The following is a 21,356-nucleotide window of genomic DNA, read 5'->3' as shown; positions in this document are numbered from 1 at the left end:
TAAAATATTCGGTATAATTATAATTTAATAGTATTTCCGATTAACGACTACACCAAACGAGCACACAACGTGATAAAAAATAATATTTAGACGTATGTTGCATTTCGGTCTCTTGGATTCCATAGATGCACTGCAGTTCAGAGGTAACACATCCTCATCTGGATAAAGAAATGACTACACCCCATTCATTTCCTGAGATTTTTTTTTGTTTATCATCAGTCTTTCGACTGGTTTGATGTGGTCCTCCATTTTCGCCTATCTTGCGCCAATCTCTTCATTTCCACATCCTCAAGAATCCGCGTCACATATTCCAATCTTTGTCTCCTACAATTCTTCCCTTCCATTACCAAATTAACCAATCCTGGGTGCCTCAGAATGTGTCCCAGCATCCTATCTCTTCCTCTCGTAAGATTTTTCCATAGAATTCTTCCTTCGCCTATCCTGTCTAAGACCTGCTCATTTCGTACTTTATCAGTCCACTTAATTTTCAACATCCTGAGCTAGAGTAGCATATTCGAATACCCAAAATACTGATTTCTGAAATCGGTTTTCAAAGAAGTCAGACCTATTTACAACAGTGCCATCTGATGGGCGTCTACAGACTCATGTGCGATGAAAGTTTGTGAGAAGGGCGGATGGAAGACACACGCCTTTAATTACAATAACCAAATTAGGAGGTGGAGGTCTCTATTTCCATAACAACTAACAAAATATTTGCGTTGAATAATGCACATCTCTGTATCACTGTACCAAAGCAACCAAGGGATATTATTACCACCAAAGTAGAAAAATAAAACAAAACACCATCAATGGGTGTCGAAGTGCTGAGTGTTGTCAGTGGGAGGGAGGTTCAGGGGGAGGGGTAAAATTTCTGTGTGGCGTGCTCCTTTTTTTAAAAAAGGGAAAAAAAGGGAACACGCTGCCAGTGTCTAGTCAGCCAACCAAATGACTGCTTGCTTATACCAGACCCAACCCACATCTCATTCCACAGGAGGTGGTGCTTTGTTCAGAAACTATTTGCTTTATGTTCTTGTACCAACAGCGGAATCCTTTTTTCCTCGTTTTGCGATGGTGCAATGTGAATTCAGATGGCTTTGTGTATGGATGCTTCAGTTCTTCGTGAAACTATACAAGAGCAATACGACGATGGTGCACAACAATGTATAAGTCACTGACGTGTATCCAACAGTCGCTTTGATTGCCGGCTACCCACATATGTTTACATGTCGATTTTAATGTTTATCCTTAAAAGCCATACACTAGCCAGGCTATTTTATGAAGTGGAAATTCTGTTTCACGTACACCACACAGAGATTTTTAAAGCCAGGCTGTGTTTAATATAAGTGTATGGGGCCCAGTTCTGATCGCTTGGTCATTATAAAGGTTAGTTTAAATACAAGTAACATAAATAACAAAATCCGACTGAACAACACTATTCAGATTAATTCTATAGAAATTGTTGTAAAGATATGATATAGATTAAACCAACTCACGATATGATCACCGACGAGCCTTGAGAATACAATGATTAACCTCTTGATTCCACTACGGCGAAAATCCTACATGAAACATTAACCAGTACAATTATTATTACTAAATAGTCATAGGTTTATTTAACAATAAAAGGAAAAGTAATTGTACATCATCTAATTCGTTTAACAGCTGTGCTGTTTGTTGTCCCTGTGAAAGACTGACGTATGTGGGGTACGGGTAACATACTTGAAGATAAACCTCTGGCTTGGTCCGGATAAAATTATCAAATTTCGGTCGTCGCAGACGTCTAATGTGTGGACACATTCCTGTCTTCAATTCTTGCTATTCACATTCAGAGCACCGCTTGGAAGTCTGACAACTCATTCCCCTTTTCATTTAATCGTTTAAGAAATTTCTACCTTAATTCATATTTTGGGACGACTCATCTGCACCGTCCCACACTCACAATAAAATGTCTTCTGGCAAGTCGCATGTTTTTCCACACTGACACTAACTGTCCACTCTGTGTTTAAAAAAGTCCTTCCAATGTTCTCGTTAAGTAGTTGAACTATTCTTCTTGCCATTAAAAATCTATTACCGGCTTGTGTAACATTGGGCCGTGTTCCCTTCAAGATTACGCTATCCATGCATGACTGTCACAAGAAACACGAGTGTGTTCGACACTACAAATGCGCTTCAATCTTTATAGTGGAGCAAAGACTCAACTGAAGTGGAGAGCTATGAACAAACCACACAGATGTAAGGGACCCTTATTTGAAGATTCCCTGCAGAAAATTATAATATATGCCATTATTCTGGATAAACACAAATAAACATATTCAGGTTTCACCTATTATCTGTCAAGTGGTTAGCACTCCTGCTTCTTGTCACGGAGGTCCCGTGGTAAAACCTCGGACCAGAAACTCGCTATCCTGATAAAGGTGTTGCATGATTTTCCTTAGTCCCTCCTGGCAAATTCCGGGTTAATGTCTTAAATTAGGTCACGACTAATTTATACCACAACTTTTACACTTCACCATTCACTAATTACCCTAACTCTCGATGTTACAAATAATTCAATTCAGGGTTATTGAAAGTTTCGTTGAATAAAAAAAGGATAGCTATGTAAATAAATAAATACGAACACTTTTTCAGAGAATAAGTGGTAGTAAATTCTGAGAAACAGCGTTACTCGAAGTAAACAAGAAAGTTGGGATTACATGTGTATGTTGATACACAAAACTTAACTGCCCGAACGAAGATAACGTAGCAACTGCAGGGACGGCCGTACTTGAATATACGCTGGCTGTACTTATACCACTGTTACACACAACGAACTAATCCTTCTTTTTATTAGGTTTTCCTGCTTAGCGCCGTGATCAGAGCTGGAGTCACGAGTTTCATTGAACCTGGCGCCAGTCTGCGGCCATACCGTGGTTCCCCACCACATGCAGATAGATGTTCTTCAGTTCCATCCATCCCACGGGAGCATCTCTTGTACACTAGCAGGCAATACTGAATGTTAATATCGGCAAGATGGCAAAACCTGAGCAAACAAGAGAACTCTTCAACACTGTCATGGAACATTTTTACGAAAATGAAAGATGGCAGATCACAGTTAAAGTTTACAGCAGTGACACAACGTGGAAAGCAACGACAAAAGCTTAGATGTTAGTCGACTTTAATATGCACATTAATAGCCGAGATAAAGACTACATAAGTTAATAATGGTGTAAAAATCAGTATAAACACAGAGTTTCGTTTCTATGTTCATTCACTGAAGCAAGCTTGGATGTTCAGAGCCGGGTAAAGGGTTGTTGCCCCCTCGTGATGATGTGCCTTGTCGCAGCTGTACAAGGTAAATATTAAGCCCATTCGTATCGGAACGTGATGGAACGAACAGCTGGGTTTCGAACCGAGCGTGTTTACACAGAATATTCGAAAGATGACGGGCAAATATCAACAAGACATTTGCAGTTGGTTCATGTTTGTTGCAACTGTCAACGATTCTGTCTGTCTTCTTCCCGAATTTACTCTCTTCCACTGTGCTACTAACGGTCAGTCACTTCCATTAGAAGTTATGTTTCTGGGGTTGAACGCGGTTGTTGCTGAACAGAGCACTTTTGTTTTCAGCTGCGATCACTGGAAAGATCTGTCTGCCGAAGATGTGTACATAAGCATTATGCAGTTATATAGTTTATATAAAGGCGTATGTATGTACACAGACATAAATACACATGCATATGTATGCATGCTGCATCTCTGACGAAATTACGTAATACTAATAATCCTTCGCTGCTAAATGATGTGTTACGAAAAGTTCATTATCGCCTACCATCAACAGTATCAAAATTACTTCACGCAGTTGCAATCCTTGGAACACCAAACGCCAAGGGTCTTATTACCACGCTTTGTTGATTACGACAGGCGAAAAATCTAAACGTACTTTTCGATTTGATTCTGACTATCAATGCACTCTTCTGGTGCCAAATAAGACTAAATATTAGGAAAGTTTAAAATGTAATATGAAACACGTTAAAGTCATGACAGGAATGATGAAGGTAGTAAGGTCATCTGAAACGTCGGAAAATATCTACACGGCGAAACATCCCTGAAAAGGAACCTAATTGTCACCGTGTTAAAACTCGTCGCATATTCAACTTTATAAACACAGAGAATGTATAAAAAACTAGACAAAAAACCCTATTAGACAAGGCACAATACAGAAATTATTTAACAATTTTATTACAGAACGCTGTATAATGTTGTTAATAAAAGTGACTCAACTATTTTAAAATGCTCAAAAAATAAAGCGACAAAGTAAAATAAACGTCCTGTATTGTTTTATCTGCAATATAAATATGATTTATTATTACAACGCTAATAATACGGACCAATATTCGTTTTCATATGCCTTCTAGCAAAAATAAAGTATAGAAATATACAACGAATCAATGAACCTGAAACCATCAATTAAAACATTTCAAAATTGAATTTCCTGAAGGCGTGGGAAATACGTTATGTTAGTAAATGCTACAATAGTGAATGTAACACGCTTCGGCTATTTTTCCTGTTGGTAGCATTGCTCACTGTGGCGTCAAACTATCGAATTTCATGTGTTCCTTTTCACGATTTTATATAAAAGCAAAGTTCACTTTCGCTGTTGAGAATTAGTGCTCATACAAAGCATGTACGAGCAGCCATCGGCCAGCGTGCCGCAGAATACGAGCGACTTGGGTATGAAAGGTCTTCTACTTTAACACAGCTAAAATGCGTCCTTGCGGTAGGCCCTTCACGTCTTGACAGAACACCTGCCTGTAAACTGAGCACTTGTGAACTCTCTTAAAGTTCCATAGGTAAACTCTGTTGCGCCTTTCTGTACTCTGAGTTCAATTACATAAATTCAGAATTTAACACCTAACACGAGGTGTGTTTATAAGTTATTTTGGTTTACATTCAGAAGATTTTTATAAAGTAATTTGTTAAAATTAAATTATTTGGTTATTCCGTCAAATCACAATGTATTTAAAATAAGATAAATAAACCTTGATCGGATACGGTAATACTTCTGGATCACCTCCAGACACAACTGTGTTGTCTACTATTTCATCTCTGACCGATGTAAACATCAAAAGCATCACTTCAAACAATAAAGTTGATCCATTATATGAAAATATCTGGACACGACCTCCAAAAAACTACACTACGAAAAATTGTAAAAAATAGTAATTGAGTTTTAAATTTAATATAATTTTACACCTGATGATGGTTTAATAAAACCGAAACATGTTGTAAACTGTTCCAATTGTAAATTGATTATTCGATATGGAACACAGAATGATATTTTAATTATTTTTATTATCTTATTTTAAATACATTGTGATTTGACGGAATAACCAAATAATTTAATTTTAATTTAATAAATCACAATATGACGCAACTACACTATCTTATAAAAGTTATTTGTTTTGTTTATTTAACGACACTTTCCATTACTCAGATTACATCGCGTCGATTGATATAATGACAACTTCCCTGGAGGTCGCCATCACCTACCGGCTCACAAATGCGTCAAGGTAACACTGACCGTAAAATATTTACGTGGCCCCCTTCAATCAATAGAATGTGAGAGGAGTAAACCTACTTTTATTAACCAAATATGGCAGGAGACACATAATTATCATTCTCCTGTAACGTATTCAATATCATAATTTTTCCTTCATTCAGAACTTAAAAAGGAAATTACATGTTGTAACTAAACTCTTAGTTCATACGCGTCGGTACTTTCACACAGTCGCGTATCTGAAGAATGTCACTTATGGCTGTTTTCCAGCACACAAGAGCAAGCAAGTGCCACAAAAGAACTTTGCGTGTGGTTAGCAATAAGGTTGACAGGACGACTACCGGAACCACCAATAAGGAATTCACTGACATATCTTGCATTAATGTTTGATAAAATAATGAACCTTATCAGCATTCAGGTCAATAACAAAGTAGGTACTAGTACCCATTCCCATGTATGTATTCAAATTGCGATTTTCTAATACACAAGGAGTAAACCTTGTGCAGGTTGGGGGAAGGGGGAGGTTTTCTATACTCAAAGAAGAGTACATATGTGAGGAAAAGTGGGGACGTCTAATTTTTTTGGAAATACATTTTAGACTATGCAGAAAAGAAATATAACTGGGAAACGGAAATTCAAACATGGTTGGCTACACGAACACCGAGGCATGTAATGTGAAGCAGTATTTGTCAAGAAAATTGCTGCACTGAAATTGATTTACAGTCATTCAGTTGTGGTTATTTAGGATCGGATGTTTTATTTATCAAGTTTCAGAAAGAAAGCGTGAGGAAAAATCAGGTTTTTCTGAGTATTTGACTGACATTTCAAATGATCGTTCAAATTTTGTTTGTACACCAATTGTCAAAACACGAATACGTTGTTTTTGTAACAGGATCAAATCTGCCCACGTAAATCGACTCTGATGCATATTTGAGACGAACAGATGTCATATACAGACTTGAAACTGAGTGGCTTCAAAATAAACACTCTTCCCCGTTTTTCGTAACAGTTACCACTGTACTTTGCAGCATTCTGATAAATTTCATCAATAATAATTTGCTAATTGGTAAACAGTATTTCAAGCTTCGTCAATTACTCAAGTATTCATTATCATAATAATCAATTAGGACTTATATTTCACATAATAAACTCTTAAAAATTGTAATTGGTAATCCAAATCGAAGATACCACTCGGAAGACACGGGAAAATGTGTGAGGATATTAAAAGGTCCTTAGAGAAACAGTTTTCAGGATGTGGACTGACTTTTGTGAACAGTGTAATGAATTTCGTTGTGTTTATTTTTGACAATCTCTGTACTAGTGCCTTATACCCTGAGGATTGCGATCTAATATCTCCTCTACCTCTACCTCAAAGGTAATTTTTTGTTGAAAAACCTGAACCCACGTGGCAGACATTAGTGGATGGGAGGATAATATTAAGTGACTCTTAAAAATTAAAGAGATATTAGATTTAACTTGGTCAGAAAAATGGTCCAATGACAGGCTATTGTTAATACTATGATAAACATTCTGTAAAAACAAGGAACATACTAATCAGCGGAGCGACTATCAGCTTCACAAGACAGATTCTGCGTAACACAGAGATAACTGATCTTCGAACTGTCAGGGCAGGGATTTGTTACGTGTGATTCCTTTCCAGAAGCTAATTTAGAACACCGAACAATTGAGGTGTTGAATCGAAGACAAATGTCTCTGGACTGTAAAGGATACGGAAATGAGAGGTGCTGGAGAAATTTATCGGCTTCTCACTATGGAGGCCCCGATTCATCCTGAGGTCAGTTCACGTTCAACGTGTGGCTCTGAAGCAGTTTCTTTCCCCGAGTTCTTCAGTTTTGTCCTAAAACCCAGCACGACGTTCTCAGTTGAGGATTCACTTCCGACTTGTCTGAAACTTGCTTCATTTTCCGTTTGTACAGACCTACCTCCACCTTAGGCAATTCGCAACTTCCACTTCTAACGTCTCACTTTATTTAATTCTAGCAACACTACAGCACCAGAGGAAAATATATTTTCTTATATGCTGATGGTTAGTTCTATAACGTCTTCTCTGGGAACAACATTTGGAAGAGGTAGGTAAAACGCGACATTAGAGGAGGGAGTAAAAGGATAGAAGACGATGCGGGGGGTGGGGGTGGGACTTTAGAATATCGGAAACATTATCTATAGTACGGAATCTGTGCTTCATTTGTTTTTATGTGTTTCCTTCCCCCATGTCCTTTTCTCTTTTTCCTGTTTCTTCATCTTCCATGTTTGTTTGTTTGTGTCTCTTTTATTCAGTTTTACTTCCTGGTTGGTTTTGAAATAAAAACTTTTTCTAGCCAAAGCTGCCGTATAGTTTATTCTTTCACCGTAAGGAGCGACGTTGCTCCTGTGCTGTTTACAAACTGCCCACAAAAAGTTGTCTTTATACGATATAAAACTTTCTAGAGAAAATAATAGAATACAGTGTACAAGCAACTAATACGCAAAAATTAAACAAGACAAGCCGCTTATATAGACGACATTTTAGTTCTATTATTATCATCTTTACATTTACAAACCAGACACTGAAGTCATTTCGACGGGCTATCGTAATGTGACCTGTCGAAGTTTTTTTTTGGATAAAAAAATCACTCGCACTTCAAAAAACGAGTTGTAATGATTTATCAATTAACGCCGTCACAAATAAATAATTCCTGCTATCACAAAATTATTTAAGCTCGCATATTGGCTTACTCTTATTCGGACACTCTGTTGTCGGAATAACTTCAAAAAACACTCACAGAGTTCCTCTGCGAAGAAAGTTTCGTTAATTTCATTCCACATACTACGTCACAACACAAACAGAAAGTGCAATTATTCTCAAACAAAAAATTTGCCCTCATAACATTCATCTGTGTGGCAATCTTTCTATGGCATGAAGTGAAAACCACATTTCACAAAAATCCAATTTAGACGCACTGACATGCAGGAATAGGACTAGTAGCTGTGGAATAAGAACTAAGGCAATAGCCATGTTCCTGAAGATGACAGCGACAAACAGCTGCAGCCATAAACACTTTCGTGACGGAGACAATCGTCACTTGACGCTCGGATAAACCAATATCTCGCTCGCTGCCACGCAACGAGAAGAGAAACAAGACAATTTTCTTCAATACAAAAGTTAACGATTTTTGGGGTTGGGGTAAAGCTCAACAAAGCCAAGAAGCAGCTCTCTTCTATATATATATATTTTTTTTTTCTCTCTCTCTCTTTTTTTGTTTCCACCCCGCCGCTTTCTGTCCCATTCAACATGGGGGGAGGGGGGAGGGGGGGAATTCCTTTCAGAATGTTGCGCTTTACGACGCTCAGCATCGCGACGCCATCGACCCAGTGACAACAGAAGAAAAAAGAATGAGCAACGAAGCATGTTGCATGTACAAGTAGAGACATCTGTGTGTGAAGGCTCGTGTTACTTTTCGCCCCAGTGAACAGTGTTGCAGTATAACGACATTTACACCGCAGAAACCCAGCTTGCTCTGAAGCTTATTTAACGACACTGTCAGCAACACGATCACTGACAAAATTAGAAGAGATATGGAAACAAATGGCCGCGGCGTAATTTTAAATAAGAAAATCACGAAAAATTTCAACCGGGTCAGCCAGTCTCCGGGTCGATATTTGAACCCAAGACCTCCCGAATACGGACCAAGAGTGTCAATGATTCAGTCGCGACACTAGACTTCGTAACAGAAGGTCAAAATAACAACTACGCTACAGAAAATTCACTTAAGTATTTCATTATTCAGGCATGTATGAACACGCCACAAAAATATAAATCTCAATTAATTCTTAACCTCAATAAGTTTCCAGCTTCACGCTCCGTACACTTTACCCACAGGGAATGTCTTCTCCAGTGAAGATTTGACACGAATGTCCTGAGAAGGAAAGAAAGATAGGTACTTGTGGGTTATCGGGAAACATCGCTTTAAAAATAGGTTAGGTTAGGTTAGGTTAGGTTAGGTTAGGTTAATGTGTGTAGACAGCAATAAATAACTGATAACAACAACTCTAACCTAACCTAACCTAACCTAACCTAACCTATTTTTAAAGCGATGTGTCCTGATAACCCACAAGTACCGAAAGATAAAAGAGTTTTGTTAAAACACAATCAGAGACGAGGTGTCCGCATGGATTCTTCGTTGTGCGCATGTGCGTACGAGACATCTGAAGAGGAGTTACGGTGGATACTGAAAGGACCAGCAGGAGTACTTGGGCTTGCTCAGGCCCGGTGCGTGTATGCACACAGCACAGACAGAATTCGTGGAACAAGAGACGGACAAATGTTTCCCCTGTTTGAACATTACAGTAGCACGCTCAATATTGACAGATCTGTGGTTTAACAGCTATTTGTCAACACTGACATGTTAACTGAAGGCCACATAACAAAGAGGCGCGGTGTCACCAGTCCGCTTCAGTTCCAATCCCAATTATTTAACCACGCTATATCTACTGCAGAGTACACTCATCGCCTTGTGTGGTATGATATTGATTATGTGAGGCTAACTGGGCTATGTGGCCGAAAACACTACAACAGCATTCTCTTGGAGACAATTAAATAAATCAGGGAATATCTGAAAGTGTATAGTTGGTGTTACAGCAGCGTTTTGAACCTGGTACCTTCTACTAAAATAGGTCACTAGCTGTAAGGTATTTATAAATGAATGAACTGCTCACGTCAAATCAACTTTGATATCCATTTTCCGTTCAAACTTCGGTAGTTGTCTAACCCTGGGGACAGACAAATTTTTTTACTCGGGATTCGAAGTGGCAGACGGCAGGGAAACCTTAAGAAAAGGATTCTGTAAGAATAAACAGCTATCAAATATGCTGTCTGACTTAACGTGATCTACAGATACAGGGTTTCAAAGTATATGAAAATAACATTATTAACTATTAATTTAGGTGCTGTAATTTGAACCTTTTTAGTGTTGTCAAGATATCAAAGACACACGAAAACGCTAAGCAGCTTCCCACAATCATTCATCATAAGCTTAACAAACTGCCGATATAATGGCAAAAGTTCTAGATCTATTTTTATATTTTATGTTATTTTCCATATACCATATGTGAGGAGGTAAAGTGTGATTAAATATCCGCATTATTAACAACTAGATTCATTAATGTCTAAATTTAATTTTGGTGTGGACCAACTTCGTCCGCCTTTATTATAGACTTATAGAGATATGTCTACATTTACAGAGGTAACTATTAATGAGCGACGAAGTGTTAACTATTTCCACAACAAATATAGGCTAAACCCCTCTTACTTCTTTATCAGAGAGAAAAAGTATTGTTTTCTTTAAATATAGAATCTGGAAAACAAAATTAGCGAATAAAATTACACCTACAAAAATACGCAGTGTGTAAGGAACTTTCTTATAAGGTCAGAAACACTTGCTGCAATGCTGATAAGTGAAAAAATATGAGTACGTAAGATACACAGAACCAATGCATAAAACGATTTAAAAATAAGCTATAAAACAGGTATAAAGAAAAATGTAAGAGACGAATGCGTCTAATAACATGTTTCAGCACACGAGAAAAATATAAAAATAACTTATAACGGCAATTAATATAAAGAAAAATTGTAATGTACTGGTACTCTAAAACAGTGGTATCCAACCTGGGGTACGAATACCCCCGGGGGTACGCGAAGACATCTTAGGTGGTAAGTGAAATTTTAAAAAAAAATATTATTTTATGATAAACACTGAATAATCAATAAAGTAATTTATTTAATTTATTTTAGATGTAGATTATATACTATGTATAACTTAAATTATAGACCAACAACTTTCGGGGTACAAAGTTGAAGAGAAATTATATCTGGGGGTACGCGAACAAGAAAGGTTGAATACCACTGCTCTAAAATATATGCAATTACATCTTTTTAACGTTGACGCCATATAATTTACAGAAACACAAAATTATCTATGGCTTCAACCGACTTATAGCTGTTCTTCATTAATAAAGAATTATCACAGCAATTTGATTATCTCCATTAATCTTATAGTAAAAAGGTGAGACGTGACGCAGGAAACAAAGGAACATAATTCCGTTTGGAGTTCGAACCCTTATGCCACATGGTTAATGCAGCAGCTGACATGAAGCAGGAGACGGCAAATGGAAAAAGTAAGAAAACGCTCCACTACCTCTGAATCCCATTGGTACGAATAATAATTTTTATTTCTAATTCTTTCCCTTGCCTCACTCCCTCTTTCTACCTTCAGTTGGACGAACAGACCTCCCGCAATGAAAACGAAAACGTCAGCGCTCCGGAGCGGCCTGATTTATAAGTTCATTTAAAAAACTCAGTGGAGGCCACCTCAGTGCCTAATCTCAACAGTTACAAAGTATTATAAGATTTGAGGTTTTAGCAGCGGTGAGTATGAAGATTTCGGTCTTCTGGGTTGTTGCGCTGTGTAGTCAGGTAGATGTTTACCAACGTTTCAGAGGTCATACTGTCTCCGTCATCAGAGTATGAAGATTTCTGTCTTCTGGGTTGTTGCGCTGTGTAGTCTGGTCGATGTTTACCAACGTTTCAGAGGTCACACTGCCTCCGTCATCAGGGCGATTCTTAGTATGAAGATTTCTGTCTTCTGGGTTGTTGCGCTGTGTAGTCTGGTCGATGTTAACCAACGTTTCAGAGGTCATGCTGCCTCCGTCATCAGGGCGATGAGTATGAAGATTTCTGTCTTCTGGGTTGTTGCGCTGTGTAGTATGGTCGATGTTTACCAAAGTTTCAGAAGTCATACTGCCTCCATCATCAGGGCGATTCTTAGTATGAAGATTTCTGTCTTCTGGGTTGTTGCGCTGTGTAGTCTGGTCGATGTTTACCAACGTTTCAGAGGTCATACTGCCTCCATCATCAGGGCGATTCTTAGTATGAAGATTTCTGTCTTCTGGGTTGTTGCGCCGTGTAGTCTGGTCGATGTTAACCAACGTTTCAGAGGTCATACTGCCTCCGTCATCAGGGCGAAATGTTCAAAGTATTATAACTCCAATAGAAAGGGGCGAGAAGTAATGGATATTTATAAAACACTCTTAATAATTAAAACTCTTCCAAATTAAAAATGAAGACAAAATGCAATCTGAATAATCCAACACAACGTTTGTAAAAACAAATACCTGCCCCATCCAAACACACTGTGAAGTTTGTCGTAACAAGCATGTGAGGTAATCATCTAATATTGATACATACGAGTTTCCGCCATTCGCGGTTTTCAGTGTCATGATAGCATAAGCATCCTATCTGTGGCTGCGGTAGAACCCGATGCTCAGGCCCACTGAGTCGCACGCTGTTTAACCGACTCACCCCACCAATGACTCTATGGACAACAAATTAAGACCCCTCGTGGTGCATCATTCAGAAAATCCACGGGCATTTATAAGTTTCCCATTTTAAGCGTTTTCAATATAAGCGGCACTTTGCAGAAACACAACCACCGCGCATAACGAGAGGCACTTGTATTTGTAAGTGATCTCCATGTGAACCGCTACTTTGCTGCTTTGTCCCCGTTTAATGTACGAAGCAAATATTATTCGATACCAAGGCTTCAAAGAATAGAACACTGGTTAGCGCTAATAGCATATAAAACAGTTCTAATAAATATTTATATTATTTCAGTTCAGTTAATCTGAGGGAGTAAGACGGAAATCATTCTCTGATAACTTATTTTTTCAGAAGAGATATGAATACATATCTCAGAATTAACATTTAGGTAACAGTTCTACTAAATGATAACATAGCTGTTTCAATAGGCCTTGTGGTTTATTTTAATCCAGGTTTACTTCAGTTTGCTACAGCAAAAGCTAATTCTTTCTACAGCAACAGATTCCGAAGACAACGCCGATAAACGTCCGCCACAGAACACGAACTCGGACCAGTTCAATCCAGTTCACATCCTCTCACCAAGTTCGTTTAAAATTAATTTATTAACATTCGCCCATCTCCTTCCAAGCCGACGCCTTACAAAAGATTATAAAAAAAGTTTATCCCTAATGCTACAGTCAAAGTAGCATCGATGATCTCTCAACACTTCTGTGCCTTATCTTGGAGGTCCGGGATCTATACTCGGTCTTGATGCTTCTTAAATATTTTCATTTCCTTTCCTTTGCCTCTCTACACAAATTCTAAGACAGATTTTTAAAACGGGCCGTCAACGTTACCTTTCACCCCGGTCCGAATTAGGTATTCGTAATTCAGCGCTACATAATATGTCTTTTTTAGCCTGACAACGAGCGTTAAATGATCCAAAAGAGCCCACCAGAATTTCATTTATGTGTTTGAGATTAGGCAGTGTTACATGACGCCACGGTTTACTGAAGCCTGTGAATGTCGGGAGATGGAGCGCTACTTTTTGACTTCACTTGGAGTCGGTCTGGCGTTTCGTTCACGTTTTTTTTTTAATTTATTTTTTTATTTTATTAAAATAAGAAACTCGACAAGAGAGAGCAAACCTAACCTAAATCTCTTATGTACATATTTACAGCACACAAACTACTGTGCTGCAACAAGCGGGATGCACACACTTAATGGCAGGCTTAAACTAACCACCCTTTACGTCTAACATCCTTCCGCGCGGTACTAACTAATATGAAAATATTAACGTGAGGCTGGCATTTCACATAATGCTGTCGACCGTTTATAATTCCACAAATAATTGTGTCTGGCATTCTTGAGTCGATCATTCCAGTTTTATACTTCACTATTGGTCTCTCGTGCAGAGTTATATCCGATTTTACAAATAATTACGTCATAGCTTTTTAGATCTTTTATTTCTGTAAATAATTAGTTTACGTTTCACATTTAAACTGACTATTTCTAATTTTTTAATAATTATATCTCATGTACTCAACCGCGTTTAACGGAGAATTTATACAAATATCCTTGTAATATTAAGATTATATTTTCTAGCTAGGCTTTACTAGAAACTTCTGGAAATGAAAGAGTAAATTCAAGCAGAACAGTTGGATGAATCGTAGATTATTCTATAACGTGGTATAAACCGCACGTTAAGTTATGAAAAAATGACCGTGGCGATAAACCCGAAAAGATTTCAAAATAAAGCAGTTGTGTTCTGTTTCTAGATACCATCATATTAGATTTCCAGGATGCAGGTTAGAAGCATTACAGCTTCAGTTAAAATGATCAATCTACTCCTAATATAATAGGAAATATTCATCAAGCCGTTCGTGCAATGGAAAAAAAAATTCTGACGGTGGCGACTCTGTTAGCAAAACATCCAAACGATGCTATGGTGGGGTCTGAAGGAGTCTACGTTTGGCAGGATTCCGAAATGAGTCGATCGGTTCCGTGTTCGTGAGTCTGGCGGAAATATATCTTCAGTCGCCGCGAAGAAGTTTTAATATTTCTTTTATTTTAAAATTAAATTTTAAAAATTCTGTACTTTCAGTGCGATTTGCAAACGAATGATGCAATAAACTGTATTAGCGTCCAACAAATGAAAGGTTAATTCCCGTAAACTTTGCCGGCCATACTAAGTTATTACGTGTAACACAGAACGTGACTTAATGGAATCTCACGCTACTGAAGACGTAGCCAGTCCTGTCTGTGATTTACAATTACAGATCCAACTCACTAGGCCTGTACTAGGCGTAAACCGTTCCGTGGTCAAATGACCTCCGAGACGGATCATGAAGTCCGAGTGTGATTTTAGATGGAATTTAAGGAAAAATCGTGAAGTATAGCTTCAACTAAAACACACAAAAATTGAATAAATACAAGTCTTAATGAAGTTGATATGCATAAAACCTAGCATTGCATGAAATAGTACAGTTATAATATGGACATCTTCCGTTAAATATCGTGTGTTTCAAATTCTGTCCTTTATCACGTATTACAGCTACAGCAACTACACATCGCACTGCAACATAACGCAATGAGCTCTCAGTAACAAGCCGTAATGCGGACTAATCAAACGGGGCACAAACTAGGGAAACTCTTTTTACAATTGCACTTCTGTTGGCAACAAATTTGCGAGTTTTAAAAACGGGGCGTGCATAATATACTGTCAGAGGGAATATAAATATTAACATTTTAACACTGAAAAGAAAAACATTCTTGAGTCAGTCTTGTATTATTCTGGCTGTATCTTCAGCATTATAATATTGTTTTACAACCATCTACACTACAGGCTCTGTGTTGACGGTGATAAGAGTTGAGCAATTTTGACGACTTGTTTCGACATCATTTGTTTCATGATCTGACTTTACTTTTTCGTGAAATTAATTTATTGCGACAACCTCCGATATAACTAAAAGGATTTCAAATGGAACTATTAAATTCCAATTTTTTTCATAATAGATTCCCACAATTGTATGTTGAAACATATCGCTGAAAAGTCTAAATCAAATTACGAGTATCAAGTGCCAACTTGTTGGAATTTATGATTTACAATTTCATTACTCCTTTCCAGCAACATCTTTTGAAGATGGCTGCCTTCTGGGATGTTACGTCATGTAGTCTGGTAAACGTTTACCGATATTCATCACCCTGATAATAAATGCAGCAAGCACCTTTGAAACATCGGTAAACTACATGGCGCACCAACCCAGTAAACAACCTTCTCAGACTAGCAGCCGTGAGAACTTAAAATCTTACAGATTTTTTCCCACACAAATTGAGAACACAAACGCTGTCGTATTTCCCAGAAGAAAACCCTTCACAAACATCTATATCAATCTAGTTTGCTTGTACCTGAACACAGTATGATGTCCAACATGCAATAAACAGCTCACTCGTACCTGTAACATTATTGCTTAGCCATTCTTTGATACAATCAGTACTTACATCGACCAGACTGCTTCTGCAACATCCCTCCTTCTGTGATGAATTCAAACTGATATTACCGTCGTGTATAAAAATTAAACTTAACCTAAAACTCACTCACGATAAAGACACACGTATCACTCTTCAAATGAGACAATGCGAAAGGAAAATAACCAAGAACCCAGACACGTACAAACTTGCATAGCAACGCAACGCCGGCTAATAGCGAAACAACAGAACAGCTAAAATCAGAGACACCTGATGCCAACATGGGCAATTACAGCTTCATACGTAAAATCACTCGGCTGTTTTCGCTAGTATTATCGACTGACCTTTGAAGTCCAAAGCACATCTAAGTGATATTTAAAGACTCTGAAAGAGAACATATTCATTCTCATTATAAACATCTAGGCGTTAATGCTGTTTAGGGAAACAATCGCTCTTTATTCTTAGAATCACACACTGGGAAAAATACTGTGTTGCTGAACGTTAAAGCAACTTGTACACATAGTTAAAAGTAAATTATAAAGGATTAAAAAACTCTGCTGAAAACGTATAATATATTTGGCCATTATAACAATAATTTTCTGTTTTACAAGCAGAGAACTCCAATCAAATCAGTTCCATATAAGAGTACTTTTTCATATATTTTCAGTCTAGTCAGTCCAACTGACTTCACGCATTGTAAGACATTTTAACTCTGAACTTCGTCCTTACAGTCAAATATTTAAGATGCATAAAAATCAGTTCAAGTTATATTCGTTCTCCTTTTCCAGTACACAGTGTGATATTATCTTTAATTAATTCCATGAAGCAGAATCCTCCTTGAGCAGCTAGTAGTCGCTTAGCTAGTCAAGAAAATCTCCGATCATTGCAGAATCAGAGGGATGATTACCGCGTTCTGATCTAAGATGAAAGGAAAACGCGAAGTTATGACTGTTCTTAGGCGTAATGTACAGTATGGGGTAGCGGTTTAACTTATTCTTAACCTCGGTAACAGATACAGGTGAATGGTCAACTTCACGTTTCGGCTACTTTACCCCGAAAGAGCTACTCTACCCATTGGGCAGGAACTAAGGTAGACCCCACAGCCGGTGTTCACGTGGTTGGGGTTGGACATAACCTATATGTAAGTATATATTAAATACACAATCGGTCAAGAACGGAATAAAATCTTTCCCTTGATTATCTGGCAGCCTTCGTTGCGTCTTAGGTCTAATTTGTATTTGGGAAGTCCCAAATTCGAATCTAGACCGCATTCATTGATACATCGGTTTTTAGAATCTCTCTTTAAACTTTGTGCATTAAATATCGTTGAATGGTAGAGTGATTATGAACGGTTAATTACAAAGATCTTGAAAGAAAGCGACTGATATTCAGTCTACGGTATTATTCCAGCATTTGTCTGGAGGGAATGAGGAAAACTATTAAAAGAATCAACATAAATTACGACCAGAGATTCGAAGCCGGGGCCTCTGGTCGACCTTCTTGAAGGGCTGAGAAACACGTGACGCACATCAATGTAAGGGATTTTATCGCCCTCCCCGACCCGTCAGATTACAACGCCACAGTCAGGGCTGATTATTTCTCTGCAGAAGTAAGGCAGACTGCTGCATGTCACGAGGTGACGGTATCATTTGGTGGGGAAATCTAGTAGGCAGTTGAGAGGATTTCGTGTTTACACAGAAACACGCGTATAATGTTCTTTTTTGTGTTCTAACGTTTTCAGAATGAGTTATACAACGATACTTTTTTCATTAGCTGGACTGAACGAACGAGTCTTTTGTTTAAATAAATAAGATGAAACCCGTCTGACAGCTTGCTGGGTAGTCTACGTCGGCGTAGGGTTTGAGGGGAAGACGACTTTAAACCGGAGACGATAGCTCCGTCGGTACGTCGAATGACTACGGCACACACTAATCTTATATCACGTGGACCGACATCTTGGTGATTCGGAACTGATAATTACATACAGCCATGTACACAATAAATTCAAAACATATTTAATTTATATTTAAGCAATAATTTGACAAATAAACAAAATATATTGATAATCAGTGATTCAACAAAGAAGTTTTTATTTTCTGTGTGAACATAAAATAGCGTCTCTAACTATAGCCGTGTTCTTTCTATTTATTACATAATTCAATAAAGTAGAGTTATTTTTATTAATTCTATAAAAACATGCTATTTCTACATGTTCAATATAAAGGCGTTATTTCGATTAATTCAATGAAGAGATTTTATTTCCAATATGAACCTTCAGATTTAATAAAAACAGAGAATTCATTGACTACCTGGGCAACTATCAGCTTCTAAAAAGAATTATATTGATTGAAGTTAGTACCTTAATTTATCTAACATCGCAGTACTGAGTTAACGTTTATGAGCAGACTTCAAAGTTGTGAAAAATGGTATAACGAAACTTAACTCAGTTTTACACACACCAGATGGACAACCCAGGATATATCATGAACAAGGGTAACTTTAACCGGATCAGGGTTCATTACAAATCGTCCCTAAAACCCAAGCTAACCCCCCCTAGAGGCCAGCAACCCCCAACAGCACAAGGGGGAAGTACGTACAAGAAAATGCTAGTCGCCACAAGCAGCTACAACAGTAAGTCTGTATAGCGCTGGTTTAATAATGGATAAATCCTCTTTTCAGTTTTCCGAATCATGAAAAAAAGAGAGGACAAAGTGAAAGGGGTAGATTACATTGAGGTTGTATATTAGAGGCTTAAGAGCAGGTTGTAAGGGATGATTTTACCACTGTACCTTCAGATAGGTTCATTAGTCGTCCACAAGACAGCACCAGTGTGGTTTGTGGTAATGGTTTGTATAATACCACGGAAAATAGGATCACTGCAGTTAAAACATAAACCGTACCGTACTTAACGGCTGTGGCGCTGGGTTGGTGACCGCGAAGCGGATTGTAGCCTACTCTGTGATTCAAACAGAAGAAGAAGAAGAATAAGCCAATCACGAGAGCAAAACGCTCATACACTCCTGACGTGAGAAGCAGACGAAATGACGCAACTAGGAACACCGTGATGTATCTTTTCTGATGTTGTTGTCAGGACGCTACAATGAGCTCGGTCTGCAGTTAGGCTGCTTCTTGTCCAAAACGAATTGTTTATACCATAATTCATTTAAAATTGATTCAAATATAGCAAGTCGAGGATTCGTAGATTACGTTCTATTAAACCCATGGAAGTTCCGATGCTGATGTGTGGTAGTGAAGTATGAACAGAAAAGAAAAATGAAGTTACGAGGATTAAGGTGGCAGAAATTAGGTTCTCACTATTGGTTCAGGGGAATGCAATAATGGACGAGATCGTGAATGAAGAAATACGGAAGGAAATGCCCACACGCAAAATGCCTGAGTTAGCTTCAGAGGATGAGCCCTCGAAGTTATAAACCAAAAGGAAGAAGAAATTTGGGTCGACAGCGTAAGCGATGGGAGGCTGAAATTGGAATTGGAAATAGCTACTCTATTCCCTCAAGTGCAGAAGAAGAATATGACAAGTCTGGTGCTTCAAAGCGTTAACAGTAACGTGTAACAAAACGGAGACTGTCGTTTGGTTTTCTGGAGTAAGTATCTTTGTTTACCGTAAGCGTAAATTGTGATGTTCTCATTTCATGTAAAGCGCGATGATCAAAACGGCGATTAACGATGTTCATTTACAGAAGAAATTCCCTGGGCTCGAGATGAAGAAACGTGACTGGCTTCCGTGAACACAAAAATTAGACCTCGAGTTATAAAAAAGCCTCGACATTATCGATTAGCTGGACGACTATTAGCTTATGAGAACGATTAAGCTTTTTATTAAAATTACACGGTATATAACGTACTTAAGTAAGATTAAAGGTTTTAACAGCGGCGACTAACTTCTGCGATCGGTCGGCAAACTTCTACGAGACTACACGGAGCAAGAGAAGACAATATTTTACTTCTTTTTTTATATAGTATTTGCAAGACCAAGTAGAGAAAAGGGGCCTGGATCGCTAGTGGTGAATTCGATGGTTTTAATGTGTTTTGGCGAGTCCTTTTCTGCGGGAACTCGGCAGAGCGAACCGCTCCCCGAAAGTGGATTGCTGGCGAGCGGCAGTCAGAGAGACACTTCACCTAACTCAGTTAGGTCATCTCCAGTCAGGCTAATTGGCATGAAAAACAAGTTCGTTTGTTTACCCTTTCCGCCCCCCCAATTTGAGTCCCTTCTTCCCCAAATTGTGTACACTAGTGGTCTGTGACCCGTGCCGCCTTCCTCATCTACAGTCTGACCCCTCGGACTACATGCCTGTCACGAAATTTCCCTTCAACTGGGAAAATGAATGTCAGTTAAAACACTTGCCATTGGTGTCCAAAGTGTAAGGGCTACCTAGGAACAACAGTAAGAAATAGAAATGAAGTTAACCTCTTGAAGCTGAAACTCGTATAAATAATATTTAAAAATCCGGTTCCCCATTAAAATGATCAAAAGATTAATGCCGTTTAAAGAAATAGTAGCGTTGTGTGTAAATACAAGTAGCAGAGTTACTAATTTTTGGAACAGATAGTACAAATACTGCAGTTTCCATTAGACTCTAAAGGGTTGACGATGAAATGCAGATAAGCATTAAAGGTATAAATTTATGTTATTATTCAGTTTAAAATCTGTTACCTTTTACAGTACTAAAGATAAAGACATACACAAAGCAATCATTTTGCCACTTGTTTATTATGGGTATGAAACACGGCCTCTTAGAGGGATAAACATAAATTACAACTGTTGAAAACAAGAACTCATTAAGGTGGCGAAACCTAAGAAGGACGAAGTACGTGTGCAATGAAGGGTATTACATAACATGGAACTTCGTAATTTAGACTAGCCACCTAGTACTGTAGTAAACTGCAGGTGTACCATCGCTCAGTCTCGTTGAGTTTTTACAACAGGAAGACCACAAATTATTCTGCGAAAACCACGAATTCCGCGCACGGATTAGG

The 21,356-nt window shown here is 38.2% G+C and overlaps 1 protein-coding gene across 8 annotated transcripts in view; it reads right to left on the bottom strand.

Moving 5' to 3' along the window:
- The window catches only part of bi (T-box transcription factor bifid), a 349,399-nt gene that overhangs the window by 251,454 nt on the left and 76,589 nt on the right, over window positions 1-21,356 (bottom strand). Inside the window, exon 1 of one of the 8 annotated variants that reach the window (XM_087357392.1) lies at window positions 16,392-16,588. The exons of the other annotated variants lie outside the window; for them this stretch is intronic. The gene's annotated coding sequence lies outside the window, so the exon portion shown is untranslated. Of the gene's footprint in view, window positions 1-16,391; window positions 16,589-21,356 lie in introns of those variants that run through there. 8 annotated transcript variants of the gene reach the window in all.

This window comes from Zootermopsis nevadensis, unplaced genomic scaffold, assembly GCF_977971745.1.
Source record: "Zootermopsis nevadensis isolate Lab colony 2312 unplaced genomic scaffold, Znev_1.0 Znev_ptg000028l, whole genome shotgun sequence".
Lineage (NCBI taxonomy): Eukaryota > Metazoa > Arthropoda > Insecta > Blattodea > Termopsidae > Zootermopsis > Zootermopsis nevadensis.
This window is presented reverse-complemented; position numbering and strand designations above follow the sequence as displayed.